Source organism: Schistocerca serialis, chromosome 1 (genome assembly GCF_023864345.2).
Source record: "Schistocerca serialis cubense isolate TAMUIC-IGC-003099 chromosome 1, iqSchSeri2.2, whole genome shotgun sequence".
NCBI classification, from domain to species: Eukaryota; Metazoa; Arthropoda; class Insecta; order Orthoptera; family Acrididae; genus Schistocerca; species Schistocerca serialis.
The window spans coordinates 256,903,129-256,926,996 of NC_064638.1; positions in this window are offsets into that span (position 1 = coordinate 256,903,129).

Consider the following 23,868-nt stretch of genomic DNA (forward strand, 5'->3'; position numbering starts at 1 on the left):
TCACCGACACCATGATTTTGACTATAAGCTGTTCATTACTAAACGTAAATTCAAAACATTTAAGAATTCTGACAACGACATTCATCCACAAGCGTGGCTTCATCAATTCTCTCATTGTTTTCCTCCCAACTGGTCATTGGAGCACAGGTTAGAATTTATGTGTGGCTATTTAGAGAAGGAACCAGCTGTAAGAATGCGATCGGTCATTCACGATTGCCACAGTGAAGGAGAATTTTATCATGCCTTGCTCTCAGCGTATTGGTCTCAAGCTACACAAGACCGAGTAAAACATAGCACCATAATGATGAAACGTTTCGAACAATCTGAATTTTCCAGTCTTATGAAATATTTTGAAGACATGTTGCATAAGAATCAGTATCTTTCAGACCCATACAGCCCCTCAGAACTCACCGGCATTTGCTTAATCAAATTGCCTGAACATTTACGACATATTATTTTAGCAGGACGCTGCAAAGACGACATTGAAGCTTTTCAAGGACTGTTACAAGAACTGGAAATTGACACTGACAATCGCGGAACGCGAAAACAGGAGCACAACAATTACAGGTCACATCTGTCACAATTCCGTGATGACAGAAAGAATACACAGCAAGGCTATTCTTACAACGTAAATCGTGACCAAAACAGACATCACCCGTATGACAACCGTTGGCAGAGTAGTAATAATTACAGGGAAAGATCACCTCTCCCCAGTAATGACTATCACAGAGACAATCAGAGAAACAGGCAATATGGGAACCAAAATAATTATTATCAAGGGAGAAAGAATAACTTTAGATGCAACGGTCCAGCGCGCAGTTACGATTCAGGGAGAAATTCTTCACCACGTGACCGACAAGACAGAAACTATGGAATCTACTGACATGACGACAGACGATATGATCGTAACGACAGACCTGAATTGCATCAGAACTGGCGGGATTCAAACAGAGAAGGGCCCTCTCGAGAAGGTGAATTTGTAGAAGTTAGGTCTCCAAATCCCAATAACGACGTGCGCCAACAAAGACACAATAGGCAATGACTCATACCGCTGGCAGCCACTAAACGTACTTATGAAACTGACGACGCAGCTGCCGTAGCTAGTAATTACGTAAAAATGGAAGACATGAGGGACATCTTACTCCAGGAACACGACGTCAAACATAACAACATTGCATATCCTGTGATTAACATTACAGTAAATGACGTAAAATTTACGGCAGTACTTGACTCTGGCAGTCCCATCTCAGTGATTAGTGAAATAGCCTTTAGCAAATGCAACAAATCGAACGATTGCCCCACATTACCGTTACATAAGATTAAATTACAAGGTGCAATCTTTGGAAAAAGTGTAGATGTACGCCAACAAACCAACTTAGAATTCTGTTGTCAAAGCCACAGCTTCTCTATGAACTTTCTTATTGTCCCATCATTGTCGACGGAAATTATATTGGGAGTAGACTTTTTTAATGAATACAAAGCAATCTTAAACTTTCACGATGCTGAAATAAGTTTAGAGAAAGAAGGTAAGTCAATAGCTTTGAAATTTGAAGATTGGCTCTCAAACCATGACGAGGAAATTAATCGGCTTTACCTTCTGTTAGACAACAGTTCGGAATTTTCTACAGAACTAGACACTAACAATCACTGTGCAAGTACTGACAGGGATGATATCGACGGCATATTTGAAACCAATGAGTTAATTCAGAATAAAATTCAAACAATTGACAATTGTAGTAACAGTGATAGGCTGGACCTTTTTGAGAGTTTACAAGCACATTCCACAGTTTTTACTCACAAAACAGGAACAATCAAGGGATTTCAATACCAATTTCATGTTCGTGAGCATACTAAATTTTGTGTTAGACCATACGTAATTTCGGCACATTATAGGGACCGTGTTAGAACAGAAATACAATCTATGCTTGACAAGGGCATTATTGAGCCTGCAGTAAGCTCATACAACAATCCATTACATGTTGTTGAGAAGAAAAATGGATCGATCAGACTTGTCTTAGATTCGAGACAAATCAATACTATCATTATTCCTGAAACAGACAGGGCGCAAACGTTGGAAGAACTTCTTCAAAATTTTAATGGTGTTAAAGTGTTGTCTTCTATTGATCTCAGATCCAGCTTTTATCAGATCGAACTTCATCCAGATTGTAGAAAATACACAGCTTTCCTTTGTTTCGGCGTTTGTTATCAGTTTCGGAAACTTCCTTTTGGTTTGAACATTTCTTCGGCAGCATTCATTCGCGTGCTAAATTACATATTACCTGTGTTCTTAAAACGTCACATCACCTTATATGTGGACGATATTCTGATAGCAGAAGCCTCATGGGAACAACACAATCGCATCCTCAACAGGGTGTTACATATTTTTGCAGAATCTGGAATTACAGTTAACTTGGAAAAGTCTGAATTTGGTAGGACAAAGGTGAAGTTTTCGGGATATATTATTTCTTCTGAAGGCATTCAGCCGGATCCTGAAAAGTTAGAAGCAATCAGAGCCATTCCAGTTCCATCCACAAAAAAACAAGTCCACAGTTTTCTAGGTCTCGTAAATTTTTACCGTCGTTTCCTGAATATGCAAATTCTTGTTACACCAAAACTTTGTTCTCTCACTGTAAAAAATAATATTTGGAACTGGGGCAAACAATGACAGTTGGAATTCAATTCTTTGAAAGGAGCGTTACTTAACGCGCCGATACTTGCTCCTCCTGATCTGTCACAAGATTTCTGCCTTAGCACAGATTCTTCTAAAGTCGGTCTTGGTGCCCATTTATTTCAAGACACCATAGAAAATGACACTACTGTTCAGAAAACCATTGCTTTTGCTAGCCGAGTGCTAACAAAATCTGAAAAAAATTATTCCATTACTGAATTAGAAGCTTTAGCTATCGTTTGGGGATTTAACAAATTCCGTTTCTTTCTTTCTGGCAAGCACGTAAAAGTATACAGTGATCATCGTGCATTACAATTTCTTATGTCTTCAAAATTAAATCATGACAGGTTAAAACGTTGGGCATTGTTTCTGCAAGAATTCCACTTCACAATAGTCTACATTCCCGTCAAGGAGAACATTGTTGCGGACGCACTGTCACGCGCACCAGCTGGGCTTGAGAAAAGTAAAACAGAAGGCAATCTTGAGAAAAATTTCAGTATTCTTTACATTCAGAAAGTCGCCTTTGAAAACTTCATCGCCACATTTTTAAAGGACATTGCTCATGAACAAGATAAAGATCCGATTTGGAAAGACATCAAAAGTAAATGGCATGAAAAGACACACACACAGATTCGGCATTATTATCTGGTTAGAAACAACATACTGTTCAAATGCTGCACTGTTGATTACAAGCTATGGGTACTTCGCATTCCAGATGATTTTGTTAATAAGCTCATTTGGTACATTCATTTCAGCTACGCACATTTTCGTCCACGAAAATGTTATCATATTCTTCGGATGACTTGTTATTTTAACAATATGGAAAAGAGAATTCGACGAGTCTTGTCTATTTGTAAACTTTGTCAAAAGGCGAAACCATCTACTATCTCCCATCGTGCTCCGCTGTTTCCTATCATTCCTTCTGAATTAAAAGAATTTGCTGCTGTTGATCTCTTGGGACCGCTTGTCAGAACATCTAATGGATTTTCGTACGTTCTAGTCGCTGTTGAACGTACTTCAAAATTTGTTTCTTTCACTCCATTACGTAAAGCCACTGGACGGTCTGTATCCAACGCCTTTGTTAAAAATTTCTTACTTGAAGTTGGACACATTAGTAAAGTCATTTCAGATAATGGACCGCAATTCAGATCTGCTGTTTGGTCACGCATGCTTCGGAATCATAAAATCAAACCTGTTTTTATTTCATTGTACTCACCACATTGTAACCCCTCCGAACGGATTATGAAAGAAATCAATAAGCTTTGCAGACTTTATTATCACAGAAAGCATCAGCATTGGGACAGATATTTACACTTATTTCAAAATGTGCTGAATGAAATGCCTCATGACTCCACTGCTTTACCACCTACTCTTGTACTGAAGAATGAAGAACCACCGAACAGAATCAGAGAGCTTGTACCTTTCCCGAATACACGTAAACTTCGACACAAAGACATAATTGATTTGGCTATTATAAATATAAAATCTGCAGCAGAGAAAAGGAGAAAACTACACGGTAAAGCAAATGCAAAGAAATTATATATTGGTCAGAAAGTTCTCATTAAAGCTCATTCATTGTCAAATAAGAAGAAACACTTGAGTCACAAATTCTTTCTAGTTTACAATGGACCTTACAGAATCCGACGTATACCACATGATAATTGCGTTGAAGTTGAAACTCTGCGTACTAGGAAGAGTAAAGTTTTACACAACATTTCACATGTAAAACCGGTTATCTAAAGATAATCTACTTCTTAACTTTGTCTTTGCCATATAACTTTTTGCTTTACATTACTAGTATGCTTTGTCAGACTTAGAATGTGTTAATATGCAACAATGTTTGAAGTTAAATATCCAGTCAAGAACCAAGAGAACTTATTTAAACAGAAATTACGAATGCATTGTTATTGTGAACAGACGACACAGTGTTATTGTGTGTGTACATTCTTGCTTGTTAGTTGCACGATTACGTAACAACTATAAGCCTCACATACTTAGAACATTTACCAGTTCTGCTAATGAGATTTTAATGCAACATTTTGGTTTACTTGAAAATACATTCTGGATTTAAAGTACTTTCTGTGAGATACCAGATGACACTGGTTAGTTTATGTGACAGCTACACGATTTTATCACGACGCTACTAATGAGTGACAATTTACAATGTTGTTTTTGCAGTGTTTCTGTTTTATATCTCCATAGTTTTTCTGTATTATTCTGGAAAGTAAAACATGTTTTAGTAGTAACTTTTGTGGTATAGCTACAATGAGAGTGTCTTTTCCATAGCACAACAATACATTACAGCACAGTACTTTCTTCATCACAGCAATAAGCATAATAACTACGATATCTATATGTAAAGCATCTCACTTTTGTTTACGATGAGGTGAGTACATTGACTTCAGCAGAACTTTGCTTACAGAGGACGATAACTACGACACTTCAACAGAATTATCTTACAGCAAGACGCACATTTAGCGCTACAGGACACGCATTTCAGGGATTAATTATGTAGTTAAAACATTTATTTTTAAAGATTTTTGAATTACAAAGAAAGTTTTCTGTGATACATTTCATTCCATTGCTGTAATCTGTAACACCTGAGGGTATAATTACATTAATCCTCAGGGGGGTATACATTTACTTTGTGTACCATGTGTTTGGCAAGCACAAAGAGCCCTAGCTAATATGGTATTTGCTTATACAACTTTACACATCGGTACCATATTTCTCTAACACACAAATTACACAGCTATCTGATCATTTAACTGAGAGATAAACATTTTTTTTACTACATCAGTGACATGTTTACGCAATTACACAGTTGGGTAACTTCACACTTATGAAATTGTATTTTGTCTGTACTTTGTGAACTGTTCATATTTTTTGGAACCATTGTGATACTATGAGAGCTTTGAATGATGTATTTGGTAAGGGAGCAAGATTTTTAAAGTACGTTTGAGGTAGATGACACTATTGAAATGAGCAGAGAATTTTTTTTAGGTTTTAACATTATTGCAGAAACCTACACCTTTTTTTTTAGATTTGGCTGAGGTTTCATGATGTTATGATGACGATGTGTATTACGCTGTTGTGGTATGTTTATGATCAATAAGCTGATGCTATATGAGGAATTTGATTATGCTACGTATCTGTTATGATGAAATATTGAAGAAGTGTCGACGAATATGTATATGTGTAATAAGGTAAGGAATAATCAGTAGTGGTTAGGGACTCTGACTTGTGAAAAAGTATGTTGGAAACTAAGAATCGTACTTTAAGAGTTATGAAATGTGTCTAAATGCATGAATGTATCACAATGCCAATGAATATTTTTTGGACACTGTTATATTTGTAGGATTTTGTTTCTACAGATTTGCAACGCAAATTCTCGAACTGTGAAATTTTTATATGAGACTGACATAGTAGTGCAAACTGGTGTCGTAAATATGTCGGTAAGAAAGCCAAGTGACCTTGACATAATGCGTCTTAAGTGGCCAGCTGTGTCAGATGCCTGGAGAAAAAGCCATTAGTGTGCGCCTTTTCAGAGGCACAGGTAAAAAAAAAAGGGGGGGGAGGCCATTATCCTCGCTATTGACATTCCTTTGTAGAAAGCATGGTAAATACGACACCCTCAAACTTGAAAACATGATTACACTGTAGAGTTCTTAATTTATGATATTTACTGAAATGAAATGATGAGAAACATTTCATGTCTATTGTCTTGCTAGTTGAAAGATTGTTTACTGCATTATGAAATGCCATATGGCTAGTGAATGACGTTTCACGCCTTGCTTAGCCTATTTTGTTTAATATCTAGTTCCTAGCTGCACTGCAGCATTGGTTAAAATAAAATTTTATAGATGTACTAATATAAATATTTTATGCCTACAGATTAAGTAAAAAATAACTTTATGATTGATGTACTCCAAAAAAATGAGGGAGCACAAAAAGACATTTCCGCTTCACAGGAATTGCATACATAATTTTTGTCAGTGACTTGGTAACTTGTCTGCTAGAGCAAGTTACAGTGTTGCATCACTCTAGTGTTAAGATGTGACATAGGTATTAAACATGGCCATTTTTACTGTAATATTTTTTCTGCTTGAGCTTTCTCATGTTTAGATATAAGTTATTGCATTTGCTGCGGCTGTTTGCCAGGCATAGTGCTACTAAATTTCACTTTGTACTACTCTGTTAAGCTAGTTTTACTACGAATTTATTTTTCTTGTTTGCTGCACATTGCCTTATATTAGTTGTAATATTGCATTTTCTTTGCTAATTTATGCTGCTTGCTTTACCATTTGTATTTTTTATCATTGCTGTTTCTGTTAATTGTTTTGTGCTGCTGCATTGCCTCACTCCTTAGTTTAGCATCTGAGATCAGTAGATTTAAGTTAGCTTAAGATGGGGTAGGCTATATGTAAGAACGAGTTGTGATAAATTGGAAGAAATGCATTGAGAAGCTATAAGATTATGGTTTGGCTAAAAAAGTATTTTGAAAGAGGATATGAGAAAAAAAGTAGGGTTTAGGGACAACAGGTTTACGTAGGATTTTCTTGGAAATAAATGATGAGGTAAGATAATGGAAAATAAATAATGAGGTGAGAAATATGTGAACATATAAATACAGAAAGCATGCTTAGATAGGATTTTTTTGGTGGAAACAAATGTTGAAATAAGACGAAAGATCTATGGAATGAAGTTTTAGGTTGGACTGCAGTACCAAATGTTACACTGAAAACAAACCTTGCCCTTTCCTCTTGTGTTATTCTGCTATGTGTTTGTGTACTCTTGTATATTTGTGTTTTTCCTGTCTTATGTGTTTAGCTGATATGAGTTACGTTGTAGAATTTTTCTAATACTATGTTATTTACTTTGGAAAGATGTTTAGACATTATTTATCTCTTCTGTTTTGTTGCTCATATGTGAAGTTGATGTTTCAACAGTTATTCTGATCTTTATGTATGTACTTATGTCATAATTCTTGTAACACTGATGTGCACGTTTATTTCTATTCTTTTGTAAAGCCTGTTTTACTACAAATGTTATCTGTACTATTATGTTCTTTAATGATGTATTTTGTACCTTTGTAATTGTATTCTTATGTTATAGAATTGTAATTGACACCAGTTCATTAAATTCTTGTTTGCTGCACATTATATTTCACTGCACACGTTTCTGTTGGTCATAGTTTATGGACAATATGTGAGAAGTAGGGACTGATAGTGTTTGCATGTGTGTTAATAATTCAGCAAGGGACTGGATAACAGCATTGCTGGTTCAAAGGACAATTCCAAAAACTTTGTAAGTGCACAAGTGGTGGTTATGGACTTGCTATATTGTCTGCAAGACTCTTCGATGGTGATTGTGCGCCTGCACAGTCGCAGCAGATGGCTGCTGGCCATCTCTACAAGGACTACAGTGGGTCTACACCTTTGATGATCCATCAATACCATTATTTCTACAAGGACTGCTGTGGGTCTGCACCTTTGGTGGCCCACCAATACCGTAATCTCTACCAGGAATACAGTGGGTCTGCTCTGTGATGACCTACCTACCAATATTCTTCAAAACTTCGACTGACTCTGCGGTGGGTTTGCTCTGTTGTGGCCCATTACCTGTTTGCATGTCAAGAGTCAGCACTGTCTTTTCGTTGGAAGTACAACACTACTTCTTCAAGACTGCATGGAAATCCACTACTTCCGTGTGCATTTTCTTCTACTGCTCAGACTTTGAGAAAAACACTGCTATTTTACTGTGATGAACGATCAGGACTGTCTTTATGGACTGTGAGAAAATTTTAGCTTTTGACCAACATTGTATCAATAAGTGTGTGCATTTGATTTCTTTGTTATTGTAATTATGAAAAATTTTTGCAAATCTGTATTGGCCACTGCCCAAAACAATTTGTAAAATTTTTTGTGGGGAGCATGGGGGCTATGTAATTAGGCTGTTTAAGTTTTTATATTGGTAACGCCACATAGCGCTCTGTATGTGCACTGTGCAGTCTGTGGCTGGCTTGCATTGTTGTTGGAATATCTGCCATTGTAGTGTTGGGCAGCTGGATGTGAACAGCGCGTAGCGTTGTGCAGTTGGAGGTGAGCTGCCAGCAGTGGTGGATGTGGGGAGAGAGATGGCGGAGTTTTGAAATTTGTAAGACTGGATGTCATGAACTGCTATATAACTATAACTATTAAGGTAAATACATTGTTTGTTCTCTATTAAAATCTTTCATTTGCTATCTATGCCTATCAGTAGTTAGTGCCTTCTGTAGTTTGAATCTTTTATTTAGCTGGCAGCAGTGGCGCTCGCTGTATTGCAGTAGTTCGAGTAACGAAGATTTTTGTGAGGTAAGTGATTTGTGAAAGGTATAGGTTAATGTTAGTCAGGGCCATTCTTTTGTAGGGATTATTGAAAGTCAGATTGCGTTGCGCTAAAAAAAAATATTGTGTGTCAATTTAACCACAGTCATGTATAATTGTTCATAGGGGACGTTCCAATGCTTCGCAGCTGACGGAACATCACACGCCCATACCGCTACACCGTTGTGCAAATCTTATGGAAGAGAGTAGCTTCACATTCTGTGCCACTGTCAAGTACCACAGTTCAATTAAACTGGGACCACACATAGAAATAACTGCTACAGCATAGTACGGAAGGTAACTTAAAGAGATAAGAAATGAGACGAACTGAAATGACACTTTTATTCAAAGGCAATAATTACACTGAAGTCACCGAGGTTCATGCTGGTCCCCTGGACGTTACAAATATGGTGCATAATCCTTAATAGGGTTGTGATTACCATAGAGGGCCTTGCATGCTCCGCAACATGGTCCCATGCTGGCCACAAGGGTTCTTGTGGTACGCCGGTCCATTCCGGTTGACAGCTACTGGATAATCGTTACAACATGTGGACATGTTCTTGCAATTCGTCTCCACAACACAGTCCACACGTGCTCCATGGAATCTGGATCAAGGAAACGGACAGGCTAGTCCATTCGCAGAATATCCTCTCGTTCCCAGAGCTCCTCTACCTGCGACTTCCGATGCGGTCGCGCGTTGCCATCGACAAAAGTAAAGCCATGGCCGAATGCGTCCTTGAAAAGATGCACACAGCAAAGGAGTACAGTGTCACAGTAATGTAGATCGGGAGCGTACCGTGTTCAAAATTGTGCCTCCCCACACCATAACACCTGAACCACCAAAACGTTCACGTTCCTCAGTTGATGACGTACCTCCACATGGCGAGAGAGAAGGGGAACACGTAATGCACCCAGAAACATAATCGAAGATGATCGTTTTGGTAGGGAATATGTTGTGGAGTGGTGACGCATAATGTTGCGTAATGTTGCGCAATGTTGCGTAGGCGTATTGACACAGTAGTTTCACAGGTCTACTTTATTGGGACACTGTACTGCTTCCACATGTGCGTGGCTTCAAGGGGTTCACTCGTTCTTGACGTCATTTTTATAGATAACAACACGAGGCTGCATCGGACAACACACCTGGAGGAGCTCTTGGAATGAGAGGATATTCGGCGAATTGACTGGCCTACCCATTCCCCGGACTTAAATCCCACAGGGCACGTTCAGGGTCCATTGGAGAGACGTACTGGAGTGCATCGCAGGCACCAACGACATTACAGCAGTTGCCAACCGCACTGGCCGAGGAATGAAACTGTGTACTAAAGGAACTCCTTACCACCCTTGTGGCCAACATGGGACCACGTTGCAGAGCATGCAATGTTGTCGATAGCAGTGAGATACCCTAATAATAAACATGTCTCACCCGTCCTAAATCGCGTTGATACTGTATTTACTGTCTTTGAATAAAAGTGTCCTTTCTGTTAGCCTCACTGGGTACTTCTTTGAGTTACATCCTGCACTATAAATCGTTCATCACAAGAAGAAACCCGATGCAAACAAACACAAACACGATGGTTGGGCAGCAGCTTTAGCGTACCTACACTAGTGTAGTTACGCTCTTGGAAGTAAGTCCTACTTGCGTACAGAATATCTTATTTCTATGTTACTGTAAATGGTAATGTAAGATGCTCTAATGCACTGACAGCCATCAGCTTGTTTCTTAGTCATATGTTAGCAATGTAGTTTTTTTTCAAAAATAATGTACAGTCGTAGAATCTGTACTGTTGTGCTTTGATTGCTAAGCAGTCGTAATACTTAGTTTGAAAATGGCTGGCACTGCTTCCTGCTCCGTAGACGCGCGTGGAACGTTACAAAGTGGCCAGAAAGAGTTTGTTCTGAATATTTTTAACAAGTTCATAGAAAAATGTCCGTTTCTAGCAAGACAGCAGATAACAGTAACGACACCTGAATATAGGGTATTTCTGTATCAAGCGTACTGAGTGCGCAGGAAGAAAAACAGAATACCGTCAAACTTTCCACTCCAGGGAAGACGTGGAAACGTCAGTCGTGTGTCTTACGAAAGTTTGGCGATATTGTGAAATGCGCTGTGTAGTCAAAGGTGCACGCGTTTTTCTTCAGAAACGAGGCGTCCGCAGTAAATAAGATGCTTAAAGTGGTAACTGATGGTGGTTACTTGCCCAGTTTTAAAAGGAAAACATTTTAGAAACTAATAAGAGACATGGGTTTTCAGTTTGAAAAGAGTAACCAGAGTAACATAATAAGACTCAGAGATGATATTTCTTTGCGGAGTTGGCATTATCTTCGTCAGATTCACGAATTTAGACGTGAGAAACGTAATATTGATCACGTTTGTGAGACTTGGGTTAATGCGAGACACATCACACAAAAAGTATAGACTGACACAATAGTTTCTGATAAGAAACAAATTTTTTTTGCAAGCTTGACACAGGGGATAAAAAAAACGACGGGGAATGGAAAGAGGTTAATTACTGTGCATATACACTGACTAGGTAGAGCATTATGACCACCGACCTACCATCGATATAAACCCGTCTAGACGATAGCAGTACCACCTGGCGAGGAAAGACTGCTATACAGACACACACACGGTGCATATATTAATCGGTGAGGGTGCTGTCCGTGTGTCGAATGAAGAAGGAGGGCAATCTATCAGAGTTTGACCGAGAGCGGATTGTGATATTTCGGAAACTGCACAACTCGTCTAGTGTTCGAGAAGTACTGCGGTGAGTGTCTTCAACAAGTGGCGAAACCAAGATGAAACCACGTAAAGACGTCGTGGGGTTGGGCGGTCACCCCTCATTACAGACATCGGAAGTCGTAGGTTGGGCAGACTAGTAAAACAGGACAGGTGGCGAACTGTGGCCACTCCTAAGTAGTGTGCTATGGGAGTTTTGTAGTGTATTATTTCATTCGTGCTGGGCAGAGTGCAAGTGTGTCTGAATATACAGTGCACCGAACTATGGGCCTCCTCAGCCGACGACCCACGCGTGTGTCCATGTTAATACCACGACATCGGCAACTACGACTGAAATGGGCACGTGATACCTTCTGCATCATTCCGATGGGAGGACACGAATTCTTCGTCTCCATGGCGAACAGTTCCTTGACACTGTTGCTCGACGGACGCAAGCTGGTGGCGGCTCCTTTATGCTCTGGGGAACATTCACGTGGGCATCTGTGGGTTCATGAGAGGTCGTACAAGAGACAATGACGGCTGAGGAGTATCGTATACTGGGTGTAGTTCCGTTCTCCCTTTCACGAAGCTCTTGTGTCCAGACGGCAGTGACATTTTTCAACAAGATAAGGAGCCGTGTCACAAGGGCAGGAGTGTGATGAAGTGGTTCGAGGAATACAGTGGCAATTTCCAATTTATGTGCTCCCCCCCCCCCTCCCTCTCCAATACGCTAGATTTGAACCAGATCGAACATATCTGGGATGTGACTGAACATGGCGTCAGAATTCATCGCCCCCCTGACCAGAATATGCGGGAACCAGGTGACTTTCGTATGCAGACGTGGTGACAGCTCCCTCCAGCGACCTATCAAGGCATCATTGCTTCCATGACACGACGCGTCGCTGCTGTTATCCGTGCCAAAGGTGGACATACCGGCTATTAGGTAGATGGTTATAATGTTCTGGATGATCAGTGTAGGTAGAAATTGCGGAAGGTGGTTATTTGCTCTAAGAAAACAGGAGATTATCACGAAGAAATGAACGGTGAAGTGTTTCTTAAGTGGTTTAGAGATGTTCTGCCCAAATTGGAGCACTGTAATGGACAACGCATCTTATTACAGAGTGAAAGATGAGCGTACACCGCAGAAATCTTGGAAAAAGTACGACATTGAAAACCGGCTGGTAGAAAAGAGAGCCACTGTCCATCCTGCGCAATTAAGGTTGAATTGATACAACGAGCCGAACATTATATTGTAGAGCAATACATTGTTAATGAAGGTGCTAAGTCTGATTGTCGTTAAGTTAGCACCGCAACACTGCAATGTGACTCCAGTAGGATTCATCTGGATCTGTCACAAGAAATGACGAGACATTTAAGCTGCCAGACGTACTGAAACCAATGCACGCTTTGTCAATCGTCACTGCCGAATGCTGGCGGGATGCAGGACAGCATCCCATAAAAGAAGAGGAGATAGTGTGGCGCCTGGATGGTTTAGTGGATTCTGTTGAAAATGGTTGAAATGGCTCTAAGCACTATGAGACTTAACATCTGAGGTCATCAGTCCCCTAGGCTTAGGACTACTTAAACCTAACTAGCCTAAGGACATCACACACATCCATGCCCGAGGCAGGATTCGAACCTGCGACCGTAGCAGCAGCGTGGTTCCGGACTGAAGCACCTAGAACCGCTCGGTCACAGCGGCCAGTGGTGGATTCTGTTGTTCATCACCTCGTTATAAACGTAGCAGATGACAATGAATGGAGTTGAGAGATTACCAAACGAATGACTCTATGTAACACCTTCACTGGCTTCAGTATTTAACTATACGGTGAAATCCCTGAAATACTCTCTTAAGTTTAATTGCAATAGTATGTTGTGTAAGAAGGAGTGCATGTCAGGCGGCCGAAGTGGCCGAGCGGTTCTACAGTCTGGAACCGCGTGACCGCTACGGTAGCAGGTTCGCATCCTGCCTCGGGCATGGATGTGTGTGATGTCCTAAGGTTAGTTAGGTTTAAGTAGTTCTAAGTTCTAGGGCACTGATGACCTCAGAAGTTAAGTCCCATAGTGCTCAGAGCCATTTGAACCAAGAGCATGTCACGTTTTCCGTCTAGTCTCCTAAATAGTGTGCCGTGGAAGTTTTGTAGCGTATTATTTTATTCTGATTAAAAACTAAATTACATTCCAAGCTATATTGCTTCTCTGCTGGTCTCTTTTTACGTGTTAACTGCAGCTGTTCACGTCACTGCAACTTAGTTGTACCAGTTGACCAGTCAGTGCCGTCCAAGTTGTTGTCCTGTATTATCGTAGAGTCGGTGTGCGCGTAACGCACAGCATAAAAAGTATCCTTACTGTCGTACTTAACACTACTCGAGACAGCTTGGCTTCCGCTCCACGTGAAACAAAATACAATGAAATTCCAGCAAACGCGGAAGGATACACAGCGCAATGTTTATATCAGGTTTATTCTTATGATGAACGTAGTATATACTGTGCAATTCTTTCTATAAATGGTCCAAGTTACATCGAACTTTGTTACTTGGCATTGAGACATCGCGTTGAAGTTACTTTCGTTCTTAAGTTTTTCACAGAAGTGTATATGTTGTAACGTCCACTTAGAAACATTATGAATGACTGTGCTTGTAAAATTCACCGTTATTTGATTTTCAAACATCTGAGCAAAACTCAACGCACTCAGTTTTCTCTTTACTTATTCTGATCATCACTAAACTGACACACTTTTTTCTTTTTCGCAACGCAGTCTGACTTTCAGTAATCCCTACAAAAGAATGGCCCTGACTAACAATAACCTATACCTTTCATGAATCACTTACCTCACAAAAATCTTCGTTATTCGAACTACTGCAATGCAGCAAGCACCAATACTGCCCGCTAAATAAAAGATTCTAACTACTGAAGGCACTAACTACTGATAGGCATAGCTAGCAAATGAAAGATTCTGATAGAGAACAAACAATCCTTAATAGTGTTCAAAAGTCATTATATATATATATATATATATATATATATATATATATATATATATATATATATATATATATATATATATCAGTTCATGACATCCAGTCTTACAAATTTCCTTTTTCTGACGGACACACGTCCAGATTGTCCGCTCAAAACTCTGGCATCTCTCTCTCCCACATTCACCACTGCTGGCGGCTCACCTTGTAACGGAACATATTAAAGGCTTTACTTTAATGAAGTATGTGATACCCTCCAAATTCAACCAGTTTAACGAGTATTTATGATTATAGGAGAGTTATTGTGTATGTTAACAATGATTGCACAACATGTCTCCATAAACAGTCAACCCATTAAATTATACTGAATAACTGACACACACAAAAGTTAATATCACTTGATCACTGATACAGCAAATGTCATCATGTAAAAACACTAAGTTTATCTTAAATAATTAATATGAAGTACGAAAAATAGTAGCCAACTTAGGTATTTTGGATCTCCTTAAATAAAAATCACCCAGTGAAACCTATTTGTTCACTAGGAGCGTTTTCACTCAGTATTCACGTAATCAATCCTATTTTAGACGAAAACCAATGTAATTCTTAATAATTCATGTTAATTACTTATTTATGCAAATTAGAGAAGTCAATTGACAAACTTCTAAAAAACGGCCTTTTTGTAACAAAGAATTATTCTGTCAAGTCTACAAATCTGTCTGTCATTTTAATAACATGTTAAATTATGTCACTCGATGCAAATTAATAACTTTTCTGCATAAATTATGATAACAGATGTACATGTGACTTGTAAACTATATCTCTTTTTTGTAGTTCTTTGACAATGTTATAAATACAAGCAGCAAGAACGGTCGGGAAGCAGTCGGAATGTCACTTTGGTAAAGTGTGTTTGTGTGTTATTGTTTGAGGTGGATAAACAATGCAAAGAACATGTAAAGGAAGTACTATTTTGTGTTGTGTCATGGTCTTTGGTGGACAGTGGAATTAAGATGGCCACCAGAGTAATAAATATTTGAAGTTTACATATTTGTTGGTTTCGCTCGTTCTTTATCATCAAAAGCACATAAAAAACACGGGACCTCATGTTTTTAACCCTAGACAACCAGATTTAGAGCCAGCATCAGCATCGAGACACAGCAGCGATCCAGCAAGCAGCAGCGAATACTACAACGCATTTTAATGGCGCCAACCAAACATCAAGTGCTAACAAGCTCCGTAAACGGGAGTGAAATAGTGCGATTACAGCAATTAGCAATATCAACGACTAGGCGACCATTACAACCTCCAACTGCACAACGCTACGTGTTGTTCACATCCAACTGCGCAACCCCTACAATAGCGAATATTCCAACAATGAGTCCAACCAGCCACAGACTGCACGCAGCGCAGTCAGTGATTTTCATACAGAGCACTATGTGGCCATACCAACATAAAAACCTACACAGTCCATTTACAATGTTGTTGTTGTGGTCTTCAGTCCTGAGACTGGTTTGATGCAGCTTTCCAGTGTGTGTTTTTCAAACCTTTGAGGTCATCTCAGACACCATATGTAGTAGTGGATGCGCAGACCGACGGGAGTTATGAAGCTAAGAATTGACTGATGGGGGCTGTACTATACGCCAGAAAAAATAAATATGGAAAAATCTCAACAGCTGCAGCACGAGGTAGCTACCGTACAGTGGGTTGTGGCAGATGATTCTCGCTTCGACTTCGCCGACTGCTGTACCGCGCCGCAGGGCAGGGTAGGGCAGACCGCGCCGCTAGCCGCCACCCCCACCGTGTTCCACCCCCGCCCCGCCCACGCCGCCCCCGCGCGGCGGCAATTAACGCTCCGGCTGGCGCGGCCGGCGCTTGTCAGCGCTTATCTCGGGACATCAACAGCGGCCGGCGGCCTGCGCCTAGCGCTGCTGCCGGCGTCCGCGGCCGTGCGTCGTGACCCGGCTATCGCCCGCATCTCCTCAATTAAACACACATAGCCGGGTCACCGCAAATCTAATTACACGCAGCCGTCGCGGAGCGAGCGTGCCCTCCGCAGACACTCTTTCTCCTTTTGCGGATCGCGCCCCACCTCTCTCCCTCCGTGCCTTTTTATATTATTCGCTACAAATCAGAACAAACTTTACTGGGAGCAATTATAAGTGCCGGCTATTACCCCCGTACGATACGCCCCGCTATCGAGCCGATCGCGCCGACCGCCGCCCTCGGGTATCTATCTTGGCGGGACGGCTTCCCCCCGTTAATGAGTGCATGCGCGCCATTTTGCTGCCTCGCTCCGTATTTTCGACTTGCGGAGGCGGCTCGCCGCATCTGCTAGCCCGTGGCTGCGGAATGGCCAGCACGAGCTCATATTTCAAGGTGCGGCGTGTTCGCTCTCCCGCATCCGATACAGCATCTCAACAAATTTCTCTGAAAAACCTCCCACCGTCCGAGCTGTCCTATGCAAGGTATTACTGTAACCAGTGCAGGGCGGTAATCTAAGTAGTTTGCTGCTGCGATTCATTACAAACTTCTTGTTTTGGACAGGGCTCAATGAGGTCATTGGGAAGCAGAAATTATTCGAAAAACAAGGTTCTAGAAAAGAGCGGAAGCCGCATTTCACAGGAAGACTACTCTGATTTTGCACTCTGAAATTTTGTGTATATTGGTGTTCATGAGATACTACACTGCTCAACAAAATAGTTCAAATGGCTCTGAGCAATATGGGACTTAACTTCTATGGTCATCAGTCCCCTAGAACTTAGAACTACTTAAACCTAACTAACCTAAGGACATCACACACATCCATGCCCGAGGCAGGATTCGAACCTGCGACCGTAGCGGTCGCGTGGTTCCAGACTGTACCGCTTAGAACCGCTCGGCCATCCCGGCCGGCACACTGGTCAACATCTACATCGGCTCCCCGGTCAGGGAGCGGATGATGGACAGAGCACCTCAATGGTTGAAACAGATAAATTTCTATACACGTTGCCTTTTGGTGACGATCGGGTAATCAAATAGACCAGTGAAGACCAATCACAAATATCAGTACACAGATTAAACAATACAAACCTTAATCATCATCACAAGTGTTCTGCCAACACGCAAGTTTTCACATGGTAGTTCTCCGGGCTGTCCTGTCTTTTGCCATGTTCCAATCCTTATCTTTCCTTCCTTCATTGTCCCTTTCTTCCTTTCAAATATACCCACTCTCAATGTGTTCTCCTGCCGGAGATCTGAATGAGGGAAAGTTTTAACTCCGGAATAGTTCACATGGAGAGACATACCATGCACTGCTTGGGAATGTAATGTGCTACTTTTCCGTTACTTTCCCCATAGGCAGTAGGTTGCCCAACCTAAAATCAGCCGCTTCTATGAGTCAGACGCTGTCTGTAGCCGCCCCTCTGGGGTGCAATCGCTTCTTGTACTCTTTTTGCACCCAAAGAGAAAAGGCGCCTCTTCCGAAAACTTCACCGTTCGGAAAGACTCTTTCTCCGCTGTCACTGCTGTTGAGGTCTTCTAAATGTAACAGAAAATGACATGAAAATGACTCTGTGAGGACAGGTTTGCGATAGGAAAAAGACCGGCCGCGGTGGTCTAGCGGTTCTAGGCGCTCAGTCCGGAACCGCGCGACTGCTACGGTCGCAGGTTCGAATCCTGCCTCGGGCATGGATGTGTGTGATGTCCTTAGGTTAGTTAGGTTTAAGTAGTTCTAAGTTCTAGGGGACTGATGACCACAGATGTTAAGTCCCATAGTGCTCCGAGCCATTTGAACCATTTGATAGGAAAAGGGGAGCGATAGGCCGTTGCAGGACACACTTTCTCTGGCTCCTCCCCTTTGGCCTGTCCGGCTTGGGTGACCCTTCTGCTAGCTAAGCTACCGCAGGCATAGCTCTTCGGACCCAGAGCACGTAAACCTCCTCGCCCGCACGGACAGTGCTACGTTAAGGCGGTCTCCCCTGAGGAGGGACTGAAATGGATTTTGGTTCAAAAAATTGATTTTCAAGAGTATTATTTTCTTCATCTACACAGTTTAATCTATGTTGCGTGTGAATTTTATGGTGACAGAAATGCCTTTAAATTGTTAATCTGATTAACTCTGCACTGGCGGCCACTCCAACCTTTTCCGACATTTGGAAAATGTCCTTCAGGGGAATTTTTGTCAGTGTGAAGGCTACTTTCTTCCGATAACTTTGGCTGACAACTATATCTCTAGCTGACATCTATTTCTTTGCCTGAAAACTTTTTTGCATGAGGTTTGTTTACGTTTTGACAATTCTAACACATATTAATAAGTGGCAGGTTGAATTAGCAAACCTTTACTGGAAGTTAAATTTATACATAACAGGTAGTGGAAAAACTGTGTTTAGGAAACGGGGGTTTCATGGAAATCGGTTTACCAACAAGTAAGAGGAAGCAGCTCGAAATGAAGAACATAAGCTCTCAGTTTCAGCATCGAAACTTGAGATAGGAAAACTGTGCAGGTGCGTGAATGATATTGATATGGATTCCACTGGGTTCAGGCTTATTGATTTAGAGTTTCTCTGCCAGGCTATAAAGTTTTCATGTTCATGTGTTAGCTGCATTCCGTAATGCATGATTGTTGTTGAAGAAAGAAATGGTTCAAATGGCTCTGAGCACTATGGGACTTAACTTCTGAGGTCATCAGTCCCCTAGAACTAAGAACTACTTAAACATAACTAACCTAAGGACATCACACACATCCATGCCCGAGGCAGGATTCGAACCTGCGACCGTAGCGGTCGCACCGTTCCAGACTGTATCGCCTAGAACCGCTCGGCCACTCCGGCCGGATGAAGAAAGAAGAGTGGGAATAGCTCGTGATTTTAAATTAATTTGTAGTTCGTGTCGCTATGAATTTTCATTTTCCTTCTCCAAAACAACTGATACTGGTACCTATGAAACCAATTTTAAATTAGGATATGCTATGAGATGCCGTGGACAGGGCAGGGAAGGAGGTAATTTATTGTGGGGTTCTCTGAACAAGCCTCCACCTTGTGCAAGGTTTGAAAAAATAAATAAAGAAATGTCTGATGCTGTATGCGATACTGCCAAAGTTTCTATGAAGAAAGCGATGGAGGAATTGGTGGAAATAAACCAAAAAGAAATAGATCCTGTGGTAGATATTTGAGCCGTGCGTGGCTCATGTTCCCGCCATCATGTATTTTACATCCTGTTTTTAACGTACTTCCACCTCACTACGTTAATTTAAATTACTACTGTCACTGAGTTGCAGCTTTACCTGACCGTGAGCGGCGTTAGCAGCGCGTATCGATATATCCCCTCTCGTAGTATCTTTGCTCGACTGCTATTACTTCCCGGTCGTTGTTTGTCGTGAAGAGTTCGGGTCGGGAGTTCGAGTCTGCCAGTCAGTTGGAAAGCGTCTGGAGTGCAGTCCGGACCTGCCAGCCGGGGAGTTGCAATGCTTCTCTAGTGCAGTCGGGTTGGAGCAGCAGTGAGGTCTGCGTCGACATGGCTCGCCCGACCTTTGCCGCCACGCATCACTTGAGCTGGTCCACGGTCTTGGTGGATCGTCGGTCGGCCGTCCAACCGGAAGAGGCCTTCGTGAGTCAGCTATGTGTGTGTGTGTGTGTGTGTGTGTGTGTGTGTGTGTGGGTGGGTGTGTGCGTGTGTGTGTGCGCGCATGAACTCCCGATTTGTCTTTGTACGTGCATAGTTACTGTTGGGTATCGTCGGATCTTCGTGCAAGTGTTTGTCAGTTTGTGTGTGTAGTTGGCGTTATTTCCACTGACAACTATTTCAGATGTTGTCGGCATTCTGAGGGAGTGGTCGGTTGCTGCGAACCAGGGAAGTTATCTCCACGTGGTGCAGTCGGCTGGGTCCGCTGGCGGTCCCTGCACGGTGTCGGAGCGTGTGTGGAGGTGTCCGATCGCTACGAGCTTCGTGGTTCACCGACCCAGGACGTCAAAGTTGAGTAGTGGTTTCAACTACCCAAGCCACTTCCATTCATGTTGAGTGGTTCGTTTTGGTGGTTCGCTGTTCGGTAGGTTTTCCTGTGAGCAACACCGAGTGTTCTATTGCTGAAATTTAGCCGCCTTGCGGTGCAATTAACTATATTGGGTGACAACAATTCATGTGCACCAGCGGATTTTTCTGCCTTGTGGCCGTTAGTGTTTTGGTTACCTGCCCTTGCCACTGACGTAAATTCAGGCAGTGTTCCTTTTGGGTAAAGTTAACTATATTACCGTGTTTCAAATTCAAATGTACCAGCGGAATTTTCTGTCTTGTAGCAGTTAGTGTTCCGGTTACCTGCCCTGGCCACTAACGTAATTTCAGGCGGCGTCCTTTCCTCACCTGTTGTCGCTGTCCAACATGGTGTGTAGTTATGACAGCTAATACATATTTCATTGTGGATAATCACGTTCGTAACCCTTTGCGTTTGAGTTCTAATGCACCGACTGGTGGCAAGTAAGTCGTTTTCTCGGTCGGTCCGTGGCTGTCCCCTGGTTGGGTTCCGATAGACCTCACCTAAGTGAACAAGGGCAGACCGACCTCCCTGGAGGCTTCTGAGTGCCGTTTTATTTATTGTCCTTCTCACCGATGATAATCAATCATAGCCAATGATTTACAAAATTCTTGCTTTTACTGGATTTTATGTATCGTTTGAGTTCTGGAAAATCAATTGTGGACCTTCAGACACTTAAATCCTCATTTAAAAAAAGCATTGCGGCCTTCTGCCTTTGAAAGGTTATGGTAATTTATTTATTATAGTCGCTCAAGTGGGGGCATGGAGGCTGCTGCAGTTGTGAAGATGTTCTTGAGATCTGAGGACCAGTATGGTGTTAGCCACACTAAATACCTTGGTGATGAGGACTCCTCTTCGTTCAAAGCTGTAACAGATAAAAATCGATACAGTACAACAACAGAAAAGTTGGAGTGTGTTGGCCACATCCAAAAGAGGCTTGGTGGTAGGCTTCGTCTCTTTCTGAAAGAGAAGAAAGGTGAAGCACTTGAGGGTGGAAAGCCACTAGGAGGAAAAGGCAGACTTACTCGGAAAGAAACTGATTCTCTTCTGTTATTGTATGGGAAAGTTATCAGGAAAAATACACGTAATTTAGAAGCAATGAGGCGAGCTGTGTGGGTAATTTTTTTCCCATAAACTATCCACTGACCAAACACCAATGCAAAATCTGTGTCCAAAAGTCGACTGGTTTAAGTTCTGTAACAGAAATGAGACATATTCACGTAAACACTCATTAACAGAACCTGTTATGAATGTAACTAAGCCCACATTCAAGTTTCTTGCAATCCCTGATTTATTGAGGAAGTGTCTTAGCGGAAAGACACAAAATGCAAATGATAACCTCAATAATTTAATTTGGATCATATGCTCAAAAAAGACATTCTGAACTTGAAGTACTCAGAATAGGTGTCTATGATGCAGTTTTATGTTACAATAATGGAAATAATGGCAGAATGAAAGTGTTGAAGAGAGCTTGTATAGATCCTGGTGTGTTTGCAACAAAAGAATTTTACACCATCGACGAGAGCAGAGTCAAGAAAGCTAACAGATCAGTGTCTTACCTGCAAATACAGGCCAGGCAGATTCGAAGAGGGGAGAAGAGAAACCTGGAGGATGAGGAGTATCAGTACGAAGGATTTTAAAATTGAGGTAAGCTTATTACATGTAGAAGTAAGAGATCATAATCTTTGAACCTCATTTTCTCTGTTTTACATTTTTTACGTTATTGAAAGTCTTTTCTCAAAAAGTGTATGCGCTAATGCTATGAAATTTTCAGTAACTGTACGCAACGTGTTGCTGTCTCCTTGGAACTAAAAAATACGAGATCCTGCAATTACATTCTGAGTGTTAGATGATTGTATGTAGAAAAAAAAAGTTAATTTGGGATGTGCAACATTAAGAACTCTTTTAATGGCACAGTTTGTAACATGAATTAATATTTGTGGTCAGTGGTCCTATAACCTTCTCAGGGCACTACAATAAAAATTTCAGATTAATTGGATGATTAGAATTTGAGTTATGGCTTTTTATAAAAAAGACATCAAAAATTAAAAATTCAGTTTTCTGGCAAAACATTTATTTTGCATATTTTATTATATTTTCTTTTGCTAAAACACACCTTTTTTCTTTACACATACAAAATTTTAGATTTGTACATTAATAAATATGGATGTAATGATTTTTTAAGTAAATGTTTACATTTTCCGTTACATACCACCTTAATTGTAGCATGAATATATCAAAAACAAAAAATGGCCTTTTTTGGAAAGTAGGTCTCCCCCATGAGATATCGGAATTCAGTAGTAACTAATGATATTAGAGCAGGTGATCTATTTACAGTGTCAAGGATGTGCCATTACTTTTGGAGAAAAGAAAATTAACATCTATCGACGTATATATGGTGCAGTAAGACCATTAAAAGGTAAAACGAGAAGGAAAACAAAAATAAAATTTCATAAAATCGTAGCATTACCCACAGTACCTCTATAGGGCAGAAAGCTGCACATTAGCCCTTGCAAAATATGAGAGGTGGGGGGGAAGTGATACTTTATACCCACCTTTTGAAAATATTGTAATAAAGTCACTTACTTCATTTTTTAAATATTGAAAATTTTTTTATTGTTTTTAGTGAGTTCTTAACCAGATTCCATAAATGCTTTACATTTTTCTGTTAAAGTTTACTCAAAAATTTAAGTGTTGGAAGTTTACCTCAGTTCACCAATGATTTTAATATGAGCACCTTCAGAACCTTACTTATACATCAACTTCTCTTTAAAAATGTGTTTTGAGTAAAAATCAACAACAAACAAAGAATTTTGCATTCGAAGTTTTCTTTTCCAATGAGCATAAACTAGTATCGTCCCTGTGTCATTGGCACCATGTGTTACTGGAAATTCTAAGAGGGCACTAAAGGATGCTTTCAGGTTCTGAACCCTGCTTACACCAAATCATCTCTTTAGAAAGTATGTTTTTAGTAGAAGTCAACAACAGTTAACGAATTTTGTTTTTTATTTATTTATTTATTTTTTGGTGGGATAAAGTACTACCTGCCTCCCCTCCTCCCCCCGTTTCATAATGCACGTTATGGAAAACACGCTTTTATTGCTAGTGCTAAGATCGAAAGACCTAACATTAGA